General features: G+C 31.1%; 1 protein-coding gene across 1 annotated transcript in view; it reads right to left on the bottom strand.

Annotated features, from left to right (window-relative positions):
* LOC145936397 (terminal nucleotidyltransferase 5C) overlaps positions 1 to 24388 on the bottom strand; it is a 110087-nt gene that overhangs the window by 84426 nt on the left and 1273 nt on the right. The window lies entirely within an intron of this gene.

The raw sequence follows: 24388 nt of genomic DNA, 5'->3' as shown, positions 1-24388 counted from the left end.
TGGTCAAGGCGATTAAAAGCGGAGCGTGGATTATAAATAGATGGAATTTATTTCGATGTTTTGCATCATATCATATTCATGAACCATTGACGAATGCGGAAAAATGGAAATGTCTTTCTGTCAAGTCACAATGTAATAATTTTGGGAGATAAAAAAATTAACTAAGAATTTCTTCAATTTTTCCTTTGTTCCTAAACGCAATGAAATACCAAACACCATAAATTTAAATGTATGAAATATCATAGACAATTTTATACTGACGATCATTATTAAAATTACTTAAAGTTTTAGAAATTTGATTAGGCACATTCTCGAATTTTCAGAATTATATATTTATTTTTAGAATATCATCAGATTAGATATAATCATATTACATATAATCAGATTAAATAGAATTAGATTAGTCCGACATTTTTTAGGCTTCTTATAAAATAGAGTTTTGAAAGAAATTAAAAATCAAATCTCGTTATTTATTTGCACTTTATATAATTTAAATCGCAGATAAATTCTTTATACTTCCATCGCATTCATAAGTTAAAAATAATTAATATTTCAATTAATATATATATGTCAAAATATTTACTATAAATCTTAATTTGTTTTTAATATATTAGAGTTTAGAATATAATTATTTTATATACAATTTAATTTTTTAAATAATTACATTTTTTATTGCCCATAAACAACAAATACTTATCATGTAATGTTATCCTGTAATCATTTAGAAATTAAGTAATTGATGTAAATCGTTGCAATAAATAAGAAACGCGCGCTCGACATAATGTACTATAATTTTAAACTATACAATTATGAAAATCTTGCAGATATGATAAGGTGATTTATTTTTCAACGTCTATAATGATTCTCGTAACCTCGCGCACGTTCGATATTCGATAATACTAGTTGTTAAGGCGAAAGGTCGTTGCAACGTTGTAGCAACAAGTGTCAGCAAACGGTTTGAGAAGAGGGAGTTTTTTCCTTACATTCGCGTGATCTCTCAATCTTATCCATGTTGCGGCTATGCCATATCTAACCAATCAGATCTGATATATTGTTATACTACGCCACTTCCAGGAAGCTAATCTTTTCCTTTATATGTGTTATGCGGCTGAGACAAAATATCGTAGGAAAACAGATATTTTATTGTTAGCTCAATAACCTTGAGTTATATTATAGTTGCAAATTTTAAACTAGCGCTCAATTTTCCAAAAAGAAGACATTCATTGTGGAAACAACATTAAACCGAGAAAGTTAAGCTCTTATATCTATGCATATTAGATAAAAGAAGTATGAAAGAAAAAAATAAAATAATCAACGAACTTGTGCGACTTAAATATCCGCAAGCTGAGTAAATATCAACATGATAAAGGTTATCAGCGATCAGTGTTTGTACATAAAATCAATAGAGAATATAGAATGACATTATTAGAATGTTATTGAAATTTGCATATATTAATATGTTATATGTGCATGTATTAGAGAAATAGAGCAAATTGAATGTAACGATGAAATGCATAACTGTATCTATCTAATGATATCATTTGATTCAATAATCATGCATGCTGATAATCATACATAGAAATCATTATGTATTAAGGCTGTTGCCTTTTTATCTCGATGAATAAATACATATACGTATACGTAGAGAGAACGTGACCAATTCTAATTTGATACTAGCAATGTTTTTGTCAAGCTGCGAGAGATAACAGAAAGAGTATAAATAAGTATATAAAGTATATCCATTTAAACACGTTAACTAATAAACAGATAAATCATACTTGATGTCATCGTAATAATTACACACCAGTCATTACAGCGAGAGAAGAAAGCAAAAGGGAGAGAAAATAATGCATAATATTAATTTCGTGGATAAAAAGAGTTAAATTATAACACGTATATTTCACTTTTACTAATCAAAGAATTCAAGGTTATTTATTTTTTAATTCAGACAGAAAGTATTTTAACAGAATTATCTAAAATATTTTTAAAAATATTAGAATAGAGAAGAAGAATTTTGAACTAGAGAGAGAGAGAGAATTGTGAACAAAAATTCTAAAAATATATAAAATCTCTAATGAGAAAAGATTAATTTCAATTCAAAAAGAGTTCCCTATTTCAAGTGCAAAATTCAACACTAAATCAAATCACAAAATTAAATGCTTTTATTTTTGTACTATCTTGTAATTTTGCAGAACAGGATAGGACGATATAAAAAATATCGAAACACACATAACAAACATGATTGATCGACTTCTCGCACTGCATTACCTATATGCCATTCACACTGATTATTTTTTTTTCGAACACACACTACTGCAACCTTGTAGATTATTCGTTGTCAAGCATGATGAAGGCGAAGGATGTTGTGATTTATTGTTTGGAGCATACATTTTACTCAGTTTTGTCAGTTGCGAAAATTAATCTTTTCTTATAAAGGTATATATATTTCAGTAAAACTGCTATTTTTTAAAATATTTTTCTTAATAATATGTAAAATAAATTTTTCTTTAAAAAAATATAACTAAAATCATTTTTTTATATCTTCTTTTCAATTTTTAATATTGAATGTTTTTCCAGTTAACATTTTCCTATTAATATATTTTATATTCTTATATATACATATAAGATTCTGTTAAAATAAACTCTAGAGAGAGTTAAAATTAAATAAAGCCTAACAATCGCGCGCGCGGTCATAAAGATTAAGAGTAAGAGAGAAGTGAATATGACTATTAATATAGCAATGTTATTGCTATTTAATGGGCTGCAAACTAGTTTTATAATGTCACGTTATATGCGATATATATATTTAGTAATTACATTAGAATATTATGATATTGGAATATACAAATATGCTAAAGCCCTCTGTGTAAAACTGGATACAAAGTTCGTTTAGCTCGGCTAAATAATATGCTGTCTAATCATTCGGAGCCTTTCTGGTTTTGCGTAATAGCATGCGTTTAAAACAGTGTATAACATGCGTTTAATCCAGAGTCAATTCAACCGGAAAACAGATTGACCGGCGTCAAACTGTAATCAACGTGTAAAGTATTATATGTATACGATTTATCTTTTTAATATGGAGCTTTACAATATAACTCATATTGTATATATAATTCGCAACAAAACTCAAGACAGAATTTTTAATGTGTGTATTTTAATTCTCTCTTTAAATGTTTTTTATTTTTATACGACAATTAAGAAATTATATACATAGAATTCTGTCCTAAATAATGGCGAATTATGGATTATCCAAAGAAAGCTTTTACGTAAAAGTTTTTATATAATTTAATCATGCCAAATAATGGCAATGATAATTATTATTATACGTTTCTCTTTTGATTTAAAAATATTCATTGTAAGTAAAATTTATTGTATATTATATTTTTTATTTACGCAATAAAATAATAAATCTGCTTATATTGTCAGCATAGTTTAAGCACTTTATAATTTATATGCGTGCAAGACAATTAAAAAAAAAAAAATTATTTCTAGATAGTAACTCTATACTCTACAAGTATATACCGTTGTAAAAAAAAACTAAAGAAAATTTAAAGAACAATATTGTGTCAAGTGAAGTAGCAGTCGTAAAATTATGGTACGATAAAGATAGTCGTGAAGCGCTTTGCGATACATCTGCATGTATTGCAAACAACAATTATAAACGTAAGAATATATAATTTGTGTAAACAAGTCTCGCGCAGATGCGACTATTAATAATCCAGGAAAGCGATAACTATCCGCGGATAACGACGTCAGCGATAGATATTCTTCTCTCTTTACCCGCATTTATGGCGATTTCGCTCTTCATTAAAATCCGTAGGGATTGGTACTCGAGAAACGACGGATGTTCATAAGCAAGAATACGTATATTAATTAGCAATTATCGCGGCGGTGCGGTTGTAACGCTGCTTTCTTTCTTCATTTGCGATTACCTTGTGCAACAAGTCCGATAAAATAACGCGGTTGCGCGAACCGACTCGTATAAGACACTCTTTGTGAGCTCCGGTTTCTCCACGTTCTCCCCCCCCCCAACCCTGTCAAAGTTGTTATTGTAGAAGTGTCTTGCCATCGTTGTTGTGCTCCGATATTAGAAGTCCGTGGTTGTATTTTTAAACCGTCGCGATGTCGCCGTTCGAGTATTGCGTGTAATCGCCAATGAAGACGGTAATTAGCGCTTTTTGCTACTGTCTGTCGATTAACCCCTCTCCGTGATCGGGAAGAATTAAATTGTTCGACAACGAAAATCTTTCATCCTTCATCACTTTTATCTTATTGTTAAACAAATGATTTTCGTTAATAGATATAGAGAAGAGAGAAATACATGGAGGAGATGTTGATGAAACTTTATCTATTTGAGAGGCGATTAGAAGTGCGATAGAAAAATTGCTGCGAGATAATGAAATTTATTCCACAGTAATTAATAAAAAAGTTAAGCAATAAAAACGCAATCGTTTGTTAAGATAAGATATGGAAAATTGAAAATAACATATAACATTCTCATTTTTCCCCTTCGTTTCTTACGTACCTCGTTCATATATTTCATGATGTTTTTCTCTTAAGTTCTGTTCTATCTTTTCGCGAAATCTATATTATGTATCAACTTATAGCATTTTTTTATCAATATGTGTCCGATCACTTTAATAATTGACAATTGCTAACAAACTTTATTCCAGTCCATGAGAAGCGACTAAAAATACACGACGGAGTAGTGAGTTCATCAGAAACGAGATACGCGTGCTAAAAATAAAGTCGTCTGTAGAACATCGAGTATCGTAACTTTTACTTAACTTTTGAAAGGACGTAAAAGTAAAATGTTATTATATTTAACGACATATACAACGTGATTTGCGACTCTTGTCTTGAAAAATAGAGAAAAAGAGAGACATAATCATATGTAATTAATGGAATTAAGAAATATTATGATTATAAAAAAGAACAGGTAGTAGAGAGAAAGAAAAAAGTTTTAAATAAACGAGCTTTATAAAGAATATTAAAAGATTTGTCGATACGCTTCGCGCAAATCCATGATAACGTTCAGCGATTCTATCATCGAACGATTCCGCGAATATCGGTGATTCCGCGATTATATTATATATAACCGATTATATATAATAGTTTTCGCGCGACTGTCGGCGCATGGATACTAAATAACCTTTAAAAAAAGAGAAAAAAAGAGATCACTAGTTGCTACTAGAATATATGCGCGTGTGCGCTTGGACTTATCGGTTCACCGAGCGCACACATGCTAACATTATAACATTGCGTAAGTGATTGGAGACAAGCAAAGTTATTCCGTTCAATGATCAATTTGTCGCGGCGCGGTGGTGAACGCTAGATCTGAACCCTCCTTTCCCTCTGTTCCCTCCACCCTTCCGGCTACGTCCATGTAAGGTGCCCTCAAAGGTAGTCTCGAAATGGTGCTCGATAATGAGAGATCAACGATTTTCGATCTAACCGCTTAATCGTGCTGATTTTACCCGAGTAGACCGTACACGGAACGATTGCATTCGCGAATCTGGATTTAGTAGAATGTAAGGGAACGTGTCCAGTATATTGAATCTGTCTCGTATACTTCGTATACTTCTCGTATACTTCGTGACAAGCACATTTTCTCCTTTGTGTATAATATATACAAAATATATATATATATATATATATATATATATATATATATATGTGTGTATAATCTTTCAGAGTAAAATTCCTTTTTTAGCGCGGCTCACCTTGTTAGCTCTTTTTTAAGTAATACTGAAGGAGAGCTGCGTCCTCTCCAATTTTGCCGAAACTTTACAATATTGTGTAATTTTGTGCGTAAAACACGAATCTGTAAATTAAAATTCCACTGTAACTTTTTTCCTACTTGAAAGCGATAATTTTAATTTACAGATTCGTGTTTTACGCACAAAAATATACACAATATTGTAAAGTTTCGGCAAAATTGGAGAGGATGGAGCTTCCTTCAGTATTACCCTCTTTTTTTCTCGTTCAATCACCCGTCCGTTTCGTATAGTATTTCGGAAAGACATATGATGACAACAGAGCGACCCCCTCTCGACACAGATTTATCGCATAGTAATTAATCGCTAAATATTGATTTTGAGCGTGGTATTTCTTTCGACAGCTGCCGTCCAGCAATTTGCAGCAATGCGCAGGTTTGACATTTTACTTAATAGTACGCGATATTTTATAAATAGATTTTTTAAAACGGAAATTGTGTGCGCGCACACCTGTAACACGTGTAGATATAAGCGGCTTTAAAAGTATAAAGTTACAAATAATATCGCGTATATAATTTCTATGAAAAAATATTGCGGTTTCAAAATCTCTGGCTATCCTGTTTAAGGAGAACCTGATCTCGGACTGACTCGGACCTTCCCGTTTCGCGACGAGGTATCGTCGTTGAATTATACTCACAGATTAATCAGCGATTAGCCTCATTAATACGCAAATGCGCGCGCGCATAAAAATTCACAACATATTGCCACAAGTTAGCGCCAGAGAGAATGCAATTACGCTCCCCGCGCAAACTTTCGCGTTCTTTTTTTTTTTCCCTTCGATCCGAGAGCGCTCTATAATTAGTCGCGGTTAAACGAGTTTGATTTTTTTTTTCTCTCTCCATCCCTTCTTTCGTGCGCATTCTTTTTCTTTTCTTTCGTGTCGCCGGTTTTACGGACGGCGTGACTTCACAACAGTCGTGCGTCGGAGAAACGGATAGTGAGGTAGATCGATACTGGGAATTGATACCAGGCCTCTCTGTGTGCACCAATCCCGAAGAGATAATTCTCAAAGCTTATTATACGAAATATCAAGGTCTTGCCTTTCTACGGTACGTACGTACGGTACTACACACGTATATAGATAGAGGTGCACAACATGCGACACACATACAAGTGCGCATACGTCTCTCTCCGAGAAATACGCGGGACACGCCCACGAGTCGTGATCGACAAAATTTTTCGCGACAGAACGCGTCAATAAAATCTCGTCGTTGTTTGGCTGCAAGCGGTATGGAAGGTTCGTGGGATCGTGATATCGAGCGATTTTTAAATCGAAATGAAAGATTTTGCTTTATGTCTAAATCACGCTGACACCGCTCGCACATTCTTGATATAAATTTAACAAAGATTTGAGATATTCATCTCGTGTTAATTTATCAAAAATAACTTTATTGGATTAATCTTTAATATTAGACACTAACTGGTTTTTTTTTACTAAAACGTTTGCTGACAACATTAAGTTAAATTATTCGTTATTTTTACTTTCTTAAAAAAAAAATATATATATATATGTATATATATAATTATATATTTAAAACACAAATATTTAACATTTCTTATTTTAATTTCAAATAGTATGTTTTCGAATGTGAACGTTCACGAATTAATTAAAATGCAATCGATAATTTTGTTTCACACCAGACTAATGAAAATTCTTCGAATAAAAATATTATGTATGTAAATTCCTTCCTGAATATTTTAAATGATTTGTAATTTTAGAAAAAATATGCCTTGAGAGATAACTGATTTGATATTTGATTTGAATTATTTGATTATATGCATATAGCATTTAATCAAACGTAATTAAAATGATAATTTTCATGACTACAGGCAATTTGTAATCAGTGGTTTGCAATGAATTTAATATGAATACATTTTAATATAAAATATGGTATACGTAAATTGTATAATATTATAAATGTAATATTAAAAATAAAAATAATGACAAGGACATAATAGTTAAATATAATTAATGATTTAATTATTTTTTTCGCAAAAAGATATCTATTATTTCTAGAGAAAATGTTATATTTATTAAACAAAAATACTCATGAATTTCTGTATAAATGCAGCGCATGATTAATTAATTTAATTTCAATTCATTATTTAAATTCAAATTAAATAATTAATTGAACTCAATTTAATTTGTTTTGCATATTTTTAGGCATATAATTCAGTGTAATACGTAAATCTGATGATTGTCAATCTGACAATCATAAAGATATTTTTAAGATTTTTTTTCGTAATGTAGATAAAAGATATTCTTTTTAGTTGTATATAAAACTAAAAAGTCTGATATTAAATATTGCTGGTAAGGAACTATCACGCTTGATAATATAGCAATTGAGAAAGCGAACGTATTAGTCGCCAACAGCTGGCTAATTTCTACGTCTGTACATCTTATGACCTATGTATCAGCAAAGAGCATAAAGACCTTACGTCTCAATTCATATTTTACGATAGTATATAATTCATGAAAAAATATTTTTTTACCATTTATTGTGAAGATATTAAAAACACGTGTATGCTTTTTTATTTCCTTTTAAAAGAGAGTTATAATTAAAATTTTAAATTTAATTAAAAATTTTTAAATATATTTACGAAAAAAATAACTTAGTTCATAACACAAATATTTATTGTGTTTCTTATGTTTTTTATTACAAGCTTTATTCATACTGTTTTCCAATCAAATTCCAATAAATAATATATAAAGAAATGAGATTTTTTTTCGTACGAGCGTCAATCAACCTTCATATATTTTCTAACTTTATTTATTGTTCAATAAATATTAAACACGAGTAATAAAGCGAGTTTGCTATATAAATTTGTGTTAATCGATCACACTAGATAAGCTGTTTAATGTATTAAATAATAATTGCTATAAGCCGCGCGTTGGAATATCAAGTTTATCGTTGCAATAAACGATGATTAATCTGCTCGTTATAATCACTTGTTGGTCTCAGTCCTTGTCTATCATATAAATATAGTTATGCTAATGCAAAACTCATCCTCTTTTTTTCCATCTTTTATCGTTTAATCAATTTTTCAAAAATGAAGAAAACTGAAGAAAGATTGACTGTTCGGCGAAGCAATCAAATATATTGATATAAACGTTTGCGAAACAACATTTACGATTTCACATGATTCTTTTATTGTCCTTTTTTTAATTATCGAGATTTGATTCTTTATTTTATATTTACAATCTACAAATATTTTTATGAGTCATCTTGTCACAAGCGTCTTATATGAGGAAAGATCAGAGAAAGAGATTCTTTTTCAGCAACTTTCTTTGTACTCATCCTGTCATCATATTGCCTATTTCAAAACCTGTCACGCAAAAAAATCGTCTCTTGTTACTCAATCTGATCGTACAACCTTTCACGAGTGCACGGGATATGATAAATCCGATAGGTAGGCTAGAAATTGGCCGATCCATGATCAATCCGATCATTGACCATGTGTTACATATCCATGTGTGCGTGCACATCATGAATCGGGTAGATATTATCTACGATGGTAGATTAGTTAATCATTATGTAACGACGATGTGTCGTTGCGTATCTACACGTAAGTCAGATGCCTTCTGCTTACTTTTATACCAACTTATATATCGACATCTTAACTTAATGCATTAAAACAACGTTCTCTATTTTTAATATCAAATTATTACCATTTAATAAAAACAATAAAATCGGAGTAGAATAATAAATTAACAATAAATTAGCACCCAATTATTAGATATGCTGTGAATTTAATTTCTCTGGATGGAAAGTGCCGGAAGTTCGCAATCGTCTGTTTAATCTATGCATATATTTTTTACGATATATCGTAACATAAATACTTGTACTGGGTAATTGAAATTCCATGATATAATGATTCTAATAAATGTAATTCTATCTGTAATTCGCATGTGTATATTAAATTAATCTTTAAATATTACTGCCTTATGTCTGATTTATTCTTTAATTCTAATTAATGATATATTTTTGCTAAGAAAAAAATTACATTTTGCAACATCTTTATTCTTAATATATATCTAAACTAAAAATAAATTTAATTACGTAAATAAATTCTACTTTTTTAATAAATTAATGAAAATTAATGAGTTAATGTTATAAATCTATCTCATCATTTTTAATGTCACTTAAACATATTAAAATATTGCATATCGCAAAAAATCAATTATCAAGTACAAAAGAACGCAAAGGATAAAAGTCCTAATCAATTAAAAAATTTAATAAATTGAAAAAAATCGCATCATTAATATGCTGGTCACAACACAATTACAAAAATATGTGCAAGATCATTGGATAATAATTTCACATGATCGTGAATTAAATTAGAACGAGGAAAAATAATTGATTGACGCAGATGAACAGGTGTGTCGGAACTGTTTAGCATATGTGTGCGTATGTGTGTGTGTGTATGTGTATGTGAATGCAATCATTTCACATATGACTATCGGACCGTCGAAATTCCATTACTCGCGGGATCTGATGAGATTACATCTGGCTGACTGAACAAGGTTGATATACATTTGTCACGAGTGTCGAACCGAGTAATTTTGTCTTTGCTCACACCATTGATGTATCAACGAGATATATAATTTTCAACCATATTTCTTGTCGACTTTTGAAAGTTTCCTTGAGACGGTCTCTACATGGTTTTATTTTCTCAGACGATATATATATGTATATATATGAGTTTGATGTAATATAAATTTTGAAAAAGGTAGAAACTTAATTTTTGATGTTATAATCTGATACTTCTACTTAATCTGCACAAATGTTTTATATTCAGATTTAAATTTTAACACAGATTACAATAATTAATTTAATATAGAAAAAAGAAAGAAATAAAGAAAGAGAAAGATTTCTCGCAATGATATACATATATATATATATATATATATACACATGTATGTATGTATGTACATACATATATCAGAGTAACAAACTATTGATAAACGTACATATATATATATATATATATATATATATATATATATATAAAATATATTATATATAAATTATATTGAAAGTTAGTGTTGAAGTGTGCAAAAATTTATGTAGTTATATACAATTTCTGCTGCAATGCAATATTTTCTCATAAAACCTTTTCTCATTGTCAGAGAGTCAAAAAAACTCTGAGAAAAATATTTTACTCTACATAAAAAGTGTAAAATTAATAATATTTAAAATTACGAGGCCTAATTAGGAAAGTTGTTGAGGTTGATAATCCACTGATAATATATGTAAATGGCAAAGACGAATATCAAACAGAACTATTAGATATTATTACGTCATTTCCGTGAGATAAATATTTTTCCGGACGTCGCGAAAAAAGGCGACGAACCGCAGGCTCGCTTTGGCCTCATTTAATTAAAAATCATGTTGATGTAATTAATATCACGAACTTTCACTCTCGGTTATTATCAGAACTTCATTGTAAGGCACTCCCAGAATATCAGATAACAAGCGGTAAAGTATCACAGCGATCGCGCAAACCAAGCCTTACATAATTTGCATGAAACACAGTAAACATCCTGAAAAATTTGCTTGTAGCGGAAACAATTTTCATACTCTTCTATCTCACGATTCATGTCTTTATGAAACACGTAACCACACCTATTTAAATCTTAAAAATCTATCAATTTTAAAAGAGACAAAAAAGTGTATAAAAAAATTATTTAAAAAAAAATTGAAAAGAGAAAAATCTCGATATTTCATTATTTCATCGCAAGAGTCAAATGACGAAAATATGTTTGTACAAAATACGAGCTCGACATTATTTATTTAGAAATTCTAAAATATCTCTGTATGTAATGTGACATAAAAATATCTTTTATAAAAATATCTCAAGAAAGTAATGAATCCCAGATTTAGAAAGCTCCCATCAATACTACTACATACTTAGAAGCTAATTGGAAAAAAATTGTTAGGGGGAAACGAGAAATCTGTTACACAGAAGATAACTTCCTGGAAATTGCACGGCGCAGAGTAGAATTGTGCTCTAGTCTCAACACGGTCCAGATTCTCCCTCGGGATCAATGGGTCGTTGCTCCCGTGTCTGCGGTGCTTAGCAGGAGTAGCGACCAAGCGAGCATTTACAAGGAACAATGCCATTTAATGTCAACATGCCTATCTCTTGCACAATGCACGCGCCTACACATCTATTTATCAGATTCGCCCAAGTGTCATTCAAATGCGACATTTGCTCTAATTTTTGTTGCATTTTAATGAATATTTCTGATTGTTTCTTGAGAAAATGTAAGAAGCTTTATTCATTTTCAATTTATCTGCTTTTCATTAAAATTATATGATTTATATAAATAATCCATGAAGAAAATCTTTTAAAAGACTAACAAGAAGTTTTTAATCACGTAATATATTTTCATAGCAAAAAGTATTTCTCGATGAGGGAAAGTACACCGCAGACGATCATCTTTTTCACCGGACACGACGTAATAATTCTGTTATGAGTCCTGATTTCGTTACGTCTCTCTTTCTCTCTATCTTTCTTTTTCTTTCGCATCAGGGAAAATGATATTTATCGCGGCCTTCGCGGAAAGATATATCGTCGATCGGATCGAGCGATCTTACACGCTTCTCAGCATACGCGCAGCAGCACCGATGTCACGGAGATTGGAAAAACTTTCCCTGCATGGTTTAAGCATCGTCTTTGACAATACGGAAGAGGGCAATTTACGAGAAGATTCCATCGGGTGCATCAGTGCACCGTGATAGGTATAAGGAATGTGAATAGAAAAAGAAGGGGGGAAAAAAACGTACGATCGTCCGGCAAAATGGATTTTACTTCATGGAGACTTTCTCTAAAATACAAGATCTCCTTTATATGTATATGTGTGTGTTTGCTTGTCGCGTGTATGTGTGTATAGGCGCGCGAGAGTTCATCTATGAGCAATATCCGATAACTCAGAATTTACGCCTGGCTGTCATCATCGAAACTCATCTCGATATTCTCCCTATTATCTCGACTGCGCCATCTCTCAATATTCTCCCTCACCGTATTGATTACATCTTGTATCTTGTGTTACGCCATCATCTTTAGCAGTGTACATTCGAGGAATGTTCTTGCAATATACGTACATTCAAAAATAATTGCGGTTCATAGAACGCTCTTTTCAATAAAAACAAACTTTTTCAGATTCATAAAAAAATCTGTTATTAATAGATATACTAAAAGTTTCATAATATGAGATATGCTATTCTCGTGATTCCTTTTACGACAATCGAAAATACACGATTAATAATAGAAACAATGTGACAGGTATTTGAAGAAATAGAATTTTTGAAAGAGCTAATCATCATGGCTTTGATTTTCGTATCAACAATGCCATTGTTTTGCATTATATATCTCGGCGTGACCGCACCGGATTACGAATCGCCTGTGCGAATTGGGTACATCCTTCCGTGCTTCCTGCATAATATAAGTTTATCATTCGGCCACGAGAGATTACGAGGCTAACGTATCGCGGATATTTAATGTAACAAAGCGGGAACCTCGGTATCTATTAAAAGACCCGCTTTTCCACCAGACGTTCTCGCTATCTGCTACGCAATTTCCGTCCGATATTAAGCGAGGCGTTAATTACAAAGCACGTTTGAAATCTTTTCAACCGTGTATGTACATCGAAACGCGAGAGTGACAATTCCGTTTTAACGAGAAAGATGAAAGTAAGCGGCTCGTCGCGCCGACGTCGTTTCCTTTAAATGACTATAATTAGAGAGCGGATCATCACATCATTTCGTTCGCGAGTCATGTCACTCGCGGTCGGATAAACAAATCGTCTCTTGCCGCCGCTGCGGTTTGTCGATATACACGTTGATGAGAGGCCACGGTTTAATTATCTCTAGATCGAGGAACGCTCGTGTGCGTTAACGCGTATAACGAACCGCGATATTAATAATAGACAATATGCACGCGGACGCGCATCGTGTATATCGATGTTAGACGTCCGTCGAATGCCGGAAAACGCGCGAACAAACGTGTCGTATCTTAAATGACGCTTGCGTTTGATTAATGAACGCGAGAAAACAACGACAAAGCCGCATCCGTCTTACCACTAACGTGCAACTCTGCATGCGTGAAAGCGAACGTGAGACTCTATGGGCCGTACATTCGCACCTGTAGAATGCGACTGGCGTATTTTAAAGGATCTTTTAAGCTATCGAGAAAGTTGAAATTAAATATGCGTTTCGATACTTTCCTTTAAGAATTATATCCCTCTGATGAAATTATTATGACGTTTTTAATGGCGCTTGAGAAAAAAATATCTGCCTAATTGCATAAAATATGATTGAAATAACATTGTCTAGATTAATTGATATTTCTTGAGTAATAGAAGATTTATTTAGAGGAAATGCGATATCATAATCTCTCTTGTATTTATATCTGTTAAAATAATATAAAATCAAAATGGCTTTAATGCTTTTGTTATGAGAAGATATATTTTGCAAGTTTATATATAAATTATAAATCACAAAAATGAATTTTATATCAAAAAGAATTTGCATATAAAAGGAGAGGTAATTCTAAAGAATTTTAAATGTACATTAAAATATAGCAAAAAAAGGAATAAGTTTTATCTCGTTAAAAAAAAAGAGATATATACATATACAAAAAAGTTCAGAATTAACAGTTTTCTTCAAAGCGTGCTGTATCGTCAAGCTTTTTTCCAATATATACGCTCGTATAATAGATAATGATAAAGTAGTCAGCGTTAATATTACTTATCGCATTAGTCGGCGAGCTTTTTATAATCGCACGGCAAATTGGATAATGCCGCGCGCATTATATACGTTTTTCTTTCTTTTATGTCGTGTGCGCGTCAGTCATTAAGAAATTATCCTCCCGGCGCGCGCTATTGATTTCTATATCGCTCCGCGTGAATTGTAGTAGCATATATACTATAAGAGGATTGTGATTTACGTAAAATCGTGTCGCAAGACTATCGTCCACTTCTTATAATGTTAGCGGGATTCACACGCGCCGATAGAGTACGATAGTATCGATAGTATTACATCCGACGTGGTATGCGTTTCTCCGTTTACGCAAGGCTGCCCTCCAGCGTTTTCGCGCGAAGGATGAAGGATTTGCATGCAAACTATGTGGGCATTACGGTTTCATAAGGTCATCCCGCCGAGAACTCGCACTCTCAACGGAACTCGGCCGATCTCTTTCCTCTCGTACGACGAGAATGTTGTGTGGTGTGTGTGTGTGTGTGTGTGTGTGCTCGCTTAGAGATTCCGTCATGCTTTCACAAAATTGAACGCGATAATCGTGGTACACGATCGGGGCTAATTAAAAACTGAGCGTGCACGAAGCAACGCGACGCAAAGTATATATAATAAACTCTGAACATTCCTCTACGTAAAGTTCAAGCATTTTATGCACCTCGCTGCCAGTAATCATTGTGATCCAAAGCTCGCTATATAACTTGACGCATACGTGGCGTACATTTTTTTGTTAATTTATCGCTTTCTTCCCAGTACTTTATGATCTTCTAAAGCAAAGTAACGAATGGAGCGTCGACTCATTAACCCATCCGTCTGCTATTCATAATGTTGTAAACGTTGCAATAAATTATTTTTGCTCATAATTTTTTTCAATATAACAATCATATTAGTTTGAAGCACGCGCTCATATATGCACTTAATAAAAAGAATGATTTCTAATAATCTCTTCCGTGTAATCAAAGTTCTTTATCTGTAAATACATATACTGAAAAAATTGTCAATGTTTTCGATCTCTTTTGAGATATATATTTGATTTGATTTAATTAAATTTATAGATCGATCTATTATTGTGAATACACACATATGTGTACATATGATCCATCGTCATTCGTATTTTTATATTAAAAATATTGTAAAGTATTTTATGTCACCAATTATATGTATATCTGTTGATATATAATAATTGCCATTCAATTGTTAAATTCTACCAATAGATTATCTTGCGATACAAAGTATAATTTTACTCGAGAATTTAATATTTTACAATAGTACGATTAAATGGATTAAATAAAATAATAAGCCTATATAAAAAACTTTAACCTAAAACAAACCTTATAATTTTTTGTAACGAGAAAAGATTCTATGTAAAATATATCCTCTCTCTTTATTAAATTCAACTCAAACTATAAGCCTTTTCTTATTTATCAAATTTTTGAGATTATTTCATGTATAAACTGATTTATTCTAAATATCCGATATAAAATTTTATTTAATTACCGTTACCGATTTTTGTAAAATATTGCGGTTATTAGTTATTTAAAATTTATATATTATAAACATTCATAAAAAGAGTAAAAACATCTCTTTTTAATTTTAATTAAATTTTTTGCAAAAATAAAATTTTTAATATCAATAAAAAAATGAAATTTGTTGCCATTGAAAAACTTCTTTTATTTTTTAATGTAAGTTCTCTTAATTTGACTTAATAAGTACTTAAAAGAATATCATAGAATAGATGTATGCGTAGATTCTTTAAAACGAATCGACAGAATCACGTAGATTACGTAGAAGATTGAAGTTTCCAATAGATGAAAGTAATACGATTGTTCGGATACACCAAAAAGTGACTGATATCTTTCCATTAATCTTTCCCATTACTTTCACATACGATTACCGATCTTTGACTCCGCCCGCCGATTAAAACCCGGTTCTATTTTAAGGATCCGGACGGCCGCGAGCTCAGCCTTGTCGGTTACATACGAGAAACAATCGCTTGTCACAAATCTCATGATGTAAGAGAGACGCGCGCAATCGGGTTTCCACGCGCAAAAAGATAAGATCGCCCGCTTTGTTACATACTAAGGAGAGTCATTTGTTATTCTATGCATATCGTCGTTTATGGTATTCGCGCGAGAATGTCGCGAGCAAATTTTCATCGGGAGGATATCGCACACTTCCGATGACGCCTTTCTAATGTTCCGCCCGTTCGAATCGATAATATCGATAGGGTAGACGTGGGAAAGTATTTCCTATGAGCCTCGGAGGCCTCGTCAAATTTTAGTCGAAACACAAACACGAATTATATGTACATGTCAGCTGAGTCGAAGCGCTGATAAATGATTTTAAAGTCGGAAGCGTGGGGGATTATCATCGGGAAACTCGATTGTCGTCGTTACATCGCACGAGCCGCGATAAGTGTGATTTATAGCATTTGTACACGCGTAATTTTATTCCCCTTCCTGTTACCGTCGCTATATAACGGTATGTAAATTTTTAGATAAACGATATTATCACACAATATGCAGCCTACTTACTTTTCATTCATATATAGAAACAGTCAAAATATTGTTTATTTTGCGGAACAAATCAATTTGTTTAGAAAATTAAATGCTTTAAATTAGATATTTAAAATTAGAGAATTTACCTAAATTCTATTAACTGTCTTTATCGTATAATATGAATAATTAATGTCGATAGAATTTGTTAACTCGACATGGTCGAATTAATAAATTGCATCGAGATAACTGATAATAAAAATATGACAAACTCGATGTACAGGTGCAGGTAATATTATCATCTTATGAATCTTGATAATAATTAATCTTATAAATCAATTGCTGAACAACTTTCCTATCTTGACAGATTTTGCAGAAAAATTCTGCTCATTACAATCGTTTGTTGTAGTCATTACTTTCACTTGACTTTAAATATTTATCATTCATTCTTGATTCTGGATATCTAATATATAGCACAACATGATCTCTATGTTATATGCAAACTATTAAACAAAAAAAATTCGATTATCTGAGAAAATACCAGATCTGCTAAAGCAGCAAATGTATTTAGCTGTTATGGCATTTTTACGATTCATATATATACTTAAGGATTCTTGAAAAATAATTTACATGCATTAAGATAAGTTATTTTATAACGCAAACAGATTATCACGTTATTATATCGAGCCATGATAAGGGGAAATTTACATTGCGTATTTAGAAACTTAAGTTCTCGTAATACGCATAAATCTTTCAAACAAACAAGTTCGCTTAATTATCCCTCAAGAGATAATGCCGCGATGTGTGTACTCAACTGCCCAAAATACGATAAGCAATGTTATATATTATCAATAATTCTGCGCAATGGAAACGTCGTAAAGCAAGTTGTACAACCATGTCAAAACACGCGGATTTATTAAATAAAAAATTGAACTTATCCCATCGTCAAGCGCCAAGTGAAATTATGACTTTTCGCGAGGATAAGTCATTATATTGTATTACCGTTCACTATGACAGTAAACGCAAAAACAAGTTATAATTAATGGATTCTGCAATAATATAAGAACTTTAATAAAAAAAAAGAAATGTAAAGACTATTGCCTTTTTTTCTTATTAAATGTATTTTCTTTGTAATTTAATTTATCGATGTATTTAAAAAAAAAAGAGAGAAAAAAAACAAAGAGAGAGACTACAAACTTCATCTTTGTGATTTGACTCCGAAAGTCAAGCAGATATTATTAATGAGCTTCAAGTAATGAAAAATGAAAGATAAATGCAAAAGTCAAAGAAAAACAGAGTTCTTCATATAATTACACTGAAAATTAATAGCAGATAAAATTGTATTTTGTTAAAATTCGAAACAAACAGATTATTATGTAAATTAAAATTGAAAATATTTGATTAATCATAAACTCAGCAATAAAAATTATTAATTGCATAATAATAAGTATTAATAAATATTAATAATATTGTGAAGTAAATATTGGATTTTCATATATAGAATTATAATTTTCATAAAGAAATAATTTAAGTATTTAATTTCTACGCTTATTGCAATATCTTTATGAACGAAAATTTCTCTCAATCGTTCAATTATATAATTATAATAATATAAAAATATAATTAAATAAAAATATTTCAATGTTGAATATAGATAAACAAGAAGTGTGAATAAAAATACTTTGATAAAACTTACTAAACATTTTTTGGATAACATCCTATATAATTCTTGAAAGTCATTATGTCCGACTTATAAATTACTATTAAAAATTGGGCCGCATTGAGGATACCGTTGTTAATTTTCGATAAAAAAGCATTATACCATTTTTAAGGATAAACATTCATAGGCAGCTGCATCGACGAATTTTTTTCGCGGTCTATCGCCCTCCCTGCATCTATGCCATCGTCGCGACTGTAATCTAAATATGCGAATGCACGAGTCACCTTTTGCCGCGCATGTTATATATTAACTGGTCGAGCCTCGTGTCTGGCAGGATTAATTATTATGACCGGCTTAAAGCTTCTAACGCGACGAGCGTTTTCGTATGACGTATGTGTATATGCATAATCTTTAACGCGTTAACCTTTCCGACAAGAGTAAAAGAGCGAGAGAGGAAAAAAGAAAAAGAAAAGAGAGAGAAAGAAAGGAGGATCCGTTAATTGACTCTCGTTTCGCTTTCGTATGACATTATAATGTTAGAGTGCGATTTTCTTCTACTACATTGCGGATAAATAAGAGAATCACTGCTGTCGAATTTTGGCAACGTTTTTGAGAACCGATCTATACATGTGTGTAATATCTCGCATGTCGCATACGCAGAATACGAGACATTGACAAAAAATATAAACGTGACATTTTTATTCAACATTACAAAAATCTGGATTGTAACTTAGCCTCGAGCGACGCGTCAAAATAGATATTATATCAGTCGCACACATCGCTGTTCGCGCGTAATCGTTTTTTACGTCATGCAATTGCGTAATTTGATTTTGAATAACAAATTTAAGATAATAAATTTAATGTAATTCGAATTAATTTTGAATGCAATTCAAAAGTTTCAAAAGAATTATTCTTTTATATTACACTTTTATTATTATATTGTAGATTCTGTTCAATAAGTGCATTTGATAAAACCATTCTTTTCGTTATATTAAAAATTTTATAACATAAATATTTTGAAGTACTTACACTTCTGAATCTTATTATTAATCGTAATAATCTACTCTTTTTTTAATTCGTTGAGAGCTTGAAAATTTAAAATCTTAAACATTTTGTTGACAATTTTTTTTGTAAAAAAGAATCACCGACTTCGTGATTATCATTATATTATTTTGAAAAACAAATATTATTTCGTAAATATATAATTTGTGAATATTGTGTTTACTGAAACATGCTACATACAGGGCCTTCAAATGTAACATAAATCATAAATAGTGATATGTCTTTTTTAAAATATGCAAATTAAACGAGATTCCACATGCATGATAAAATTAATCATATTTACAACGTAGCTTATCGGAAGTTCGTGGTACAATTTTTTTAAAATTTACGTCATTGGTCGATCAATTGGTAATTTGCGCTAACATACTCTCATATCTCACTCCCACGTGTCTATATAGATAATCTTTGACTTTCATATCTGGAAAAATATTTAGTCACTACATACATTGAGAATTGAATTGATTGATTCGTTTAGAAAATGCACCGTGTAAGAAAGTTCGAAACTCGGGTTTAATAGCGTCAACGTTACAATCTTATTTGTCGCTCTACGAGTCGATCGTTTGCTCCACCTTCGGCATTTCGCCAAACTATTATCGTGTGTATGCTTTGCACGGATCACAAGAATTTCAACATTACGTAATAATATTACGCATAAACATGTTTGGCACGTAACACGATTAGGGACGCTTAAGTTTAACAAGACGTCGCTATAATTATCTATCTCACTTAATCTCAATTATTACAAAAATATCGATTAGATTCGAAGGAGAAAATTAAAGAAAAAATTTTTATTTCAAAGATAAATTAACAGAAATTGCCGCAACTACATTATGACTACATTTTAAAAATATAAAAAAGTATATTCCTAATCTGTCAGAGAGGCTGTTATGTTGTGTAACGTTATTATTATTCAGTGTTTTAAGCTAGCCAGTACTTTACCTCTGCAAAGTGCTATCTTTATCAGGAATTGAAAAAAATAGTATATCGAGATCAAGATATTGATATTACTTTTCTATCAAGATACTGTGTAGGAGAGCATCTCCACGTTTATCACGTCGTAGTCTGACATCCAATCGATAACCGTGCCATTGCTCCGGGAGTAATTTTGTTCGAAGATGCAGGCCGGGGAGAGGGAGGAGAGGGTGGAAAAAATGACGTCATTCGGACGCAAGTGATTACTTTGAAGAACGAAGTGATACGTGGGTGGTGTGGGAGTATTAAAAAGATCGCCCCTAGTGACGCTATGCATCGCACAGTGATCATAAATCGAAGACAGTTGAAAAGTAGTATTTATATGTGTTGGGAGGAAGAAACTCTCTTGCGTAGGATACGAATAATAGCTTCTTTCAGATTTGTATTTCTTTTTCCTGTAACTTAATACCCCCGAATTTTGAATGAAAATAAATGATTATCGCCTTTCTTTATAATCGCCTATGAGTTATGTCATACAATCTTTCTCACACACGAACAATACTTTCTCCAAATTCTTTGGAATAATTTTTTTACACATGTTTTATTATTAATTTTTTTTAAATATAAAACTACAAGTTTGATTTTAAACAATATTTACGTGGCAGTTAAAAATTATTTTTCTTTTTTATAAAAGCTATTTTTTGAAAAAGTTATGAATAAGTTGTCATATAATAACTATTGCGATATCTTCATAAATGTATTAAATTAACCTACTCTCTTTTTTGTTATACATAAAATTTAGTATTTATATAATTAAAAATTATTTCAGAGAGAGCTTTTATAAAAAACATTAATAATTTATTATTTAACGAACATGCTAAAATTTGTTTCTATCGATATTTGTTAACGCAACGATTATTAAATCTCACTCTGTTGTTTATTCAAAAGTTTTAAAAGCCGATGAATCGTCGATTTAAATTAACGCAAATTTAAAAAACATTTATGATATCATATGATATGATTATTCTCTTTCTTACTACGTAAGTAAATAATTATCTTATCACGTATGACCTCTCAATCGTGGAAATTATTTCTGTTAAATATGTTGACGCTGTCGGCTAAAATTTAGATTGTTAAAAAAGATTCTAGATTGTTCGTTATTTTTCGATTGTTTATATTTCAATGGTTTTTAACATTTATTATTATGTAATATTTCTTTACATATTAGAAAGCTATATACGATACAGAAGGTTATACGATACGATAAGGAAAATAACCTTGGGGAATATGTATAAGAACACACTATCGTGCAAGTTTAAAATGGAAAAGCAAGAAAACTTCGTTTAAAAAAAAAAAAGAATTCTTTTTATCTATTTCTACCTACGCCCGTAAGAAACAAATGCGAACAATGTTTCGCTTACGTAAACTTAGCCGCAAGAGAACCATATACTTTAATAAAATATACATATATATACATCCGTGAGTGGAGAAACAATTTAAATTTTATTTATGTTTTAAGTTTCGCTTGAGGTATTAACACAGTAACTGATCTGCATATAAGCATGTAATAAATATTAATATTGTACAATGCATGAGGTATCAGAGTAAGCATGTGTAAAACATCGTGTGATATAAAATATTTATCAATATCCGCAAAAATTCAATAATTAAACAACTCACGGAAAAAACGCGATCGCGAATTGGTCACGGATTTAAATAGGATATATGTACATACACGAAAAAAACAGTATGGTATAGGTTCACACATAAATCTGATTGTGCCAACCAGATTGACTATTAAACCAGATTTATGAGTGAACCTACCATACTGTTTTTTCCGTGTATATATATATATATATATTTATACGTATGTATGAATATATATGTATATGCAAAATCCCGCGGCGAACGCGGACAATGTCGCGTGGCCAACCACGTGATAAACGTCACCTTTCGTTGAAACTGCGGTCGGCAAATTAATACATACCAGGGCACTGATTGGCCAACGCCTCGTATAGATCGTGGCCGGCCGAGCACCCGTTATGTTAATTTAATAAGTGTTGTTTCTTATAAATTCTCGCGTTTTTTCGTTCGCTTCCCTTCTCGTCATGGCGATCGAATCGGAGCGCAATTGCGCGTTCACAAGCACGTAAACGGAAAACAGCGTTTACACAGAAACTCTTTATAGAGTCCACACGCTCACGATCGGTCAAATTATGTGAGAATAATACGAGTCATATCGTTATATGAAAAATATCGTTAAAATCTTGTGAAAACGTTCTAAAAAAAGTGTCAGAATTTATCATCATTGTTATAAATAATTTAGCATCAAATTATATAAAATAATATATTTCCGCTTTGAAATCAATGAGCTTCAAATTTATATAAAATCATTACATTTATGTAATAAAATTTTTTTAATTAAAAAAACAATAGGTAAAAATTTGTTTCAAACACGATAATTGATACACGTAAAAAAGAGAGCTATAAGAACAGTTCTTTTTATAAATAAAAAGTAATAAATAATTATTTTGTTAGTATCGCTATCGATAGGGAAAAAATCTTTAGAAAACAAAATTTCTATTCTGCTGAATTGAAACTTTTAAATTCCTTGATCTCAGATGAAAAAAGAAGAATATTTTTCATTTTATATATTTTTAGCATTTTCTTTTTGCATTGTAACCGCATAATATATTTAGAAAATTCGAGAACATCTGTGATTCTACTAAATTCAATTCACACGCGCATGTGCAAATAACTCGGGCGAAGGTCGACGACCTCCGATTGCTCGAATACGTGATTCCTAGGCAGACTATCCAATTTTATTTATCTAATTGACATTATCTTCTCATGCATGAATTATCTTGCACATGCGATAAAGAGAAAAATTCCAATTTGATAATATATTTTAAGATATGTGTAAAGAAAGTATGTTCTCTCAAGAATAACTGCATTCGAAAGTGGCGAAAGATGATCTACTCTATTTATAGATTGATCTCACATATCTCACATATTTCATTAAATAATAAATCATGCATATACAAATATCAACGCAAATGTATCTATATATGTATAGATAAAGAAGCCTTTGATTTGCGAATCCTTTGATCCATGTAAAGTAGATTCAGTTTTCATCGGTTTTCATTTAAACAATTAATTTTTGGCATTATAACATGGTAATCACACATTGTAATCGAAAAAATCTATCATTTTTTGCGATTGAATTTATTATATATTTTATTTAATTTTTTTGCATATAATATACCGTTATTAATTGATATAAAATATACGTATTAATTGATATACATTAATTAATATTATATTAAAATATTCTCTTGCTAAATCTGTGTTATGTCTCTTTCATATGACACGAGGTTTAAATAAAAGATACTGAATGTTTTGTATTTTCGATTTGCATCAAAATTTATTTCCTCAACTTTAAATTGAGATTTTAATTTTCGGATTTTTAATATCTTCAAATTAAAATTGGAATCGCATCATGCATTTCATATATGTTTTTTTTTGTTTTTCGATTATATAATTCGTTTACGTAAGACTTATAATTCCAAGACTGCGCCTTAAAAATTGAGACGAGAAAGAACTTTTTTAATTGCAATTATAAATTACGTAACGTACTTATTAAATATTAAACATTTATTAAATATTCGCGCGCTATTATTATCATTATTATTCGTTAAAGGGATGATAATCGTAAATTATATA

Source organism: Prenolepis imparis, unplaced genomic scaffold, assembly GCF_030444845.1.
Source record: "Prenolepis imparis isolate NDT839.2.m4 unplaced genomic scaffold, iyPreImpa1.0 SCAF_5, whole genome shotgun sequence".
Lineage (NCBI taxonomy): Eukaryota > Metazoa > Arthropoda > Insecta > Hymenoptera > Formicidae > Prenolepis > Prenolepis imparis.
This window is presented reverse-complemented; position numbering and strand designations above follow the sequence as displayed.